A 5,352-nucleotide genomic window follows, 5' to 3' on the forward strand; every position below is an offset into this window, starting at 1 on the left:
AAAAAAAAAGAAAACAATGAGATACTGTCTTGATCCATTTTCTGTTGCTCATAACTTAATACCTGAAAGTGGTTAATTTATACTGAAAATGAATTTATTTCTTATCGTTATGAAGGCTGAGAAGTCCAAGGTCCACATCCATGGGGGCCTGAGAAGCAAGCTCCAAGGCTGAGAAGTCCAAGAAGTCCAAGAGGGTACATCTGGTGAGGGTCTGCTTGCTGGTGAGGACTCTACAGAGTGTTGAGGTGGCAGTGTATGGTGAGGGGTCTGAGTATGCTAGCTCAGGTCTCCTCCTCTTCGTATAAAGCCATGAGACCCACTCCCATGATAACCCATTAATCCATTAATCCTTGAACAGATTAATCCATTCGTGAGGGCAGAGCTCTCATGACCCAATCATCTCTCCAAGTTCCCCCCTTCTCAATACTGCCACATTAGGAATTAAATTTCAACATGAGTTTTGGAAAGGACAAATATTCAAGCCATCAGAGATACATTGTAGCTTAATTGTTAAGTTCATATGATGTTTGAAAATAAAATAGAAACTGTCAAAGACATTTCAAATTTGTGATAGCCTACTGCAAGCTAAGCCTCTAGAACTTTGAGAGGTAATCAATCATTTATACTTTCCCACTTGCAGAAATTCTTTAATGAAAAATTTTGAGGGAGACCAGATTCAAAGTCTGATATAGCTCAAATAGAGCAATCCTATGTAGGACATACTAAATCAGAAAAACACAAAAGTTCTCCTCCATGTACTCAATATTATGGTTCTCCTCTTGTGTTGATTGATTGTTCTTGATGTTTCAATAGGGAGTATTGCATTGCCCTGATGGGGGACGTACCCCAGTCAGCTGGTCTGGACATTTGAGACAATATGCATGACACAAAGCAGCATCTTCTCAGTAATGAGGAGAGATGGCTAATGCTTCCCTGTGCTCAGCTGAACTTCTGGATAATGATTTACCTGTCTCATTTCATCTTCTCTTTTATAGAGCACAATCATGACATGCTAATAGTTTCAAGAATGCAAATCCTGCCTTTCAAGCTTGCTCAAGAGTTTTCAGAGTTTAAACGTTTTTGTATTCTACACATGGCCTACTCAACAGTTGTTGGGTATAAAGAATTTTTACCTTTTTAACCAACCATCTAGTCCCATCTTATTCCCTAAAAGTATATTTGGTGGTTCCAGGTAGTGTAGGTATTCTGTAAATAAGCCCAGTTTGAACCTGTCTCTGCTTTTCAATAACAGCATTAACTAGGTCTTTTCCTATTACTTCAACATTTTGGTTAAGGCTTCAAAACTGAGATCAATGGATGGTAAGTACACATTCTAAAGAGAGATGTCTGATACTTCCTTATGAGATATTAACAAAAGACAGCAAAACCAATCTAGTGACTACAACCCCATTCAAGCTGGGAAAAAAAAGGCAGGAGATTAAAAGAAGGGATTATTTGAAATAAATTCATGTGAGGAAGACAAAGAGGGGAGGGAGATATTTGCCACCCTTTCCTTCCTAAAGTATTTGAAGTGCTTGTGAGAAGGGCATCATACGCATTGACTGGAGCTTTCCATCATATCAGAAGAAAAAAGAGGGTTCAGTAAGGATATTCCCATGGTTTGGAGGGGTACAAGAGAGTAAATTCTTGAGCACAAGGTAAACCCCACCATGCTGAAAGTATATTAACCAAGAGAGTCTGCCAAGGTGAGGGGACCCCAGAGGAATAGAAACCCCAACAAGGGATGCTTCCAAAGGTCAGCTGGAGAATATATTAGTTGAATCAGAAGTCCCCACTGGGATCCAAAGAACCCACTATGTACCCCACAAAAGATCCAGAATTTAGTGGTTGCCATGACAAACCTTCCTTTCCCCTTTCCAAATTCTCCATTAAACCAACCTTGGAAGATCCAGAGCCACAGAAGGAGCCTTGAGGAGCAAGGAACATGAAATAATAGATTGAGCCCTCCTTCTTTTCCCATTGTGTTTCTGAACTAAGGAATGAAGCTGAGCTAGTGGGAGGGGAGAAGGTTTAAATGAGAGACTGAAGTTTTGATTTAGGGCAGAGCAGGTTTTTAAAACAATACCTTTGGGAGGCCGAGGCAGGTGGATCACGAGGTCATGTCAGAAGTTCAAGACCAGCTTGGCCAAGACTGAAACTACTAAAACTACAAAGAAAATTAGCCAGGCAAGGTGGCAGGCACCTGTAATCCCAGCTACTTGGGAGGCTGAGGCAGGAGAATCGCTTGAACCTAGAGGCAGAGGTTGCATTGAGCCGAGATTGAGCTACAGCACTCCAGCCTGGGCAACAGAGTGAGACTCCATAAAAAAAAAAAAATGCTTGTGAGAAAACTATGCAGTTAAAGAGTAGAGGAGAAGATACAATTATTGAAGGCAATAATTGAGAACTCAAAGATGTTTTCTGAATATATTCTAAATTCAACTGACTCAACAAATGAGTTAATTGCTATAAAATGTTACAATCCTTTGATGATTTATCAATTAAATGCCCTGTCAAATAGTCAGAGTTCCTCTCAGACCCTAACATCAGAAGACCCAATCTTTTTATAACTGGGGAGTGAAAGCTTTGATATACTTTTTAGATGACAAACAGCAGCCCTGAGTATGACAAGAGCATTATAAGGGCAAGTAAATGATCTTTTCTTATCAGAACACGCACAGAAATAAAACTGATATTAACCTGAGAGAAAGGTTAAAGATAGAGTTTTCACAATTTGTAATAACCCAAATGCCCACTAGTGATAAGTGATAAATGGGTACATAAACTGCAGTATGTCCACATTGTAGGAGAATAAACTGTTATAGAACTATGTGTGGTGATATGGATGAATCTCACATGTGTAATGTCCAGTGAAAGATGTCAGACACGAGAGTGCATACCACCTGATTCAGTTTACGCAGGGTACAAAAATAAGCGAAAACTAAACTAGAGTTGTGGACGTCGGGAATGGTTAGCCTTGGTGGGAAACAATGTTTGCAACAGGTACAAAATGGCTTCTAGGATGCCAGTAACATTTTGTTTTTTGATCTGGTTTTATGAATATGTTCAGTTTGTGAAAATATGAGTTATACATTTACCATTTGTATACCATTATATACATAAGTTATAATTCAATAAATCGTTTAAAAAATCCCCCCTCTCCCTACAAAAGTGAATCAACTATTAGAAGTCCAGATGGGGTCAACCTTAAGGCTGGGAATAGTAACTGGAAGGGGCAGAAGGGGAATCTGTGGATACATTCACTTTGTGAACATTCATTGAGCTGCACACTTCTGATATGTGTATTTTCCCGTGTGTGTATACTTTTATATTAAAATAATGGAGTACTTGAATCTGAAATTTCAAACTTTTGTTTTAAATAAGACCTCTAAATAAAATGTTACCTATTAGGCCTTTTCCCCTTTACTCATTTAATACAATATTCCTCAGCTTTTCACTAAGCTAAAACATATCAGCAATAATCAAATATTTATTGACCAGAGATCTAGCTTTTTCAATCCATGAAATACTTCTTTGCATCTCTTAATGTGCTTTTCCTTTGACCTGTTGGGATATGAAAATCACCAGGTTGGAGACAACTATATTTCACCTTGCATACCTTTAAAACATCTGTAGTTCTTATGTGTGATGTATTCACACAGCTCACTGCCTCTGCAAGTCTTGTAAATATATCAAATTAGAGATTCAAGCACAGCATCTGGGAAGACTTTCACCTATGCAGGTGAGTTGGAAGCCAGCTCACTTCTCAGCTCTTAAAAACCAGGAAAACACCTGGAATGACAGATGGTACATCAATATAACAATCAGGGGCAGATTTAATTTTCTCGGATTAAAGATCCCAGGTTTTAATCTACTAAATACATACAGACAAGGAGAGTAGTTAGAGCCATTTTATCTGATGAGTAATAAGATTTGGTAAATAGAGTCATTTTTACCAGATAACTACACATAAGATATAAGCTGGCAACAAATTTATCTGTTGTTGTTGGGTAGATAACCATTTTAATTATGTTATCTTTTTAATGAGGTAGGTAGAAAAAATATACCATTCAGAATAGGGATAGGCTTTAGTAAACATGGACAGAGAAGACAAATACTGCATGTATCTGATTAACTTTCCCATCTGCAAAACTAAATCTGTTGAATGTGTTGCTTTGAAATCAGAAACCACCACATACATATGAAAAATGTCGAGTCACAGGCCCTGTTTTATTCACAGTTACATTGAAACAATCACAGAAGGACAAAATGATACCCTGTAAAATAGAAATGATGTGTTTTTAATTATCGAGCAGTAAATACAAAGAAGTCATGGAAGAAATAAGAAAAGAGTAAGAAAATTCTTTTGTTTTCTGCCTTAAGCAAAACGTGCTTAGGAGGTGGAGAATATGATTGGCTTCAACCACACAGAAGAAGACTACTGAAATAATATCAATAAGGGAGAGATGAATAAACAGATGTGAGTGTTCTCTCACCATCTTGATCTTGTGTTTTTCTTTTTAAATAGTGTTACACAAGGATGTATTCTATTGTAAAGAACAGTTCTCAAAAGGTTGCTTTTAAGTTTTTATGATAAGGAAATTAACTAGTTCCTGAAGTAGTATTATTAGAGGAAGTATTTTATTGTGATGGGGAAAAAATGATAGGAGAAAAATCCCCTTTCTTAAATTTCTAAAGCTATGGAATCCAGAGGAAGCAATAGTTCAAACAGTTACCATGTCTATTATCCGGGAAGTCAGTGAGACGTGAAACAAGGACAAACCCCATTTGCCTGGGCAAAGAGCCCAGGAGGAAGTAATTGCCAGTTGAGGCGCAGCTGCAGATAGAAGGTGATCAAATCCAAAGATCAAATGCTTATTTCGTTCTGATAAAAATCATTAAATCACGACTCAACTTACCCCAGGCTCCTGTACACTCAGGAAATGACTATGTATACCATCTGCACATAACCATCCCTTAATACATTAAAATGATGACAGTGACTTCCATTATGAAGTCCCTAGATATGAACAATTTATCAAAATGCAAGTAGGCACCATTCAGATTTTATTTAGCCTCCAGAATGACATTCCATATTTGAACTCAGTACAGGAAATTTCAAAACAAAATCTAAATTTGGGAGAATTGGGATTCTCAAGTGAAAAGTTTGCTACCAACTTTTTGAATATAATATTCTTCATTTGACAGTAATTTTTTCCCATTGTCTTGACTACAGGTAAAATTTCTAAATGATTATTGTAAATTCCTTGGTAGAAATAGAATCGTAAACTGACAAAGAACTATTTTTAAACCTTGAGAATATTTTCTTCACTATGAAAAGTATTCATAAAA

General features: G+C 37.2%; 1 long non-coding RNA gene across 1 annotated transcript in view; it reads right to left on the reverse strand.

The window, feature by feature from the left end:
- Window positions 1-3,792, reverse strand: part of LOC105508375 — a 78,705-nt gene extending 74,913 nt beyond the window's left edge. The window contains exon 1 of the long non-coding RNA XR_001001252.1: window positions 3,620-3,792. This is a non-coding gene — a long non-coding RNA (uncharacterized LOC105508375). The remainder of the gene's footprint in view (window positions 1-3,619) is intronic.
- Window positions 3,793-5,352: the final 1,560 nt, after the last annotated feature.

The sequence above is a fragment of the Colobus angolensis genome, unplaced genomic scaffold (assembly GCF_000951035.1).
Source record: "Colobus angolensis palliatus isolate OR3802 unplaced genomic scaffold, Cang.pa_1.0 Scaffold160, whole genome shotgun sequence".
NCBI lineage: Eukaryota > Metazoa > Chordata > Mammalia > Primates > Cercopithecidae > Colobus > Colobus angolensis.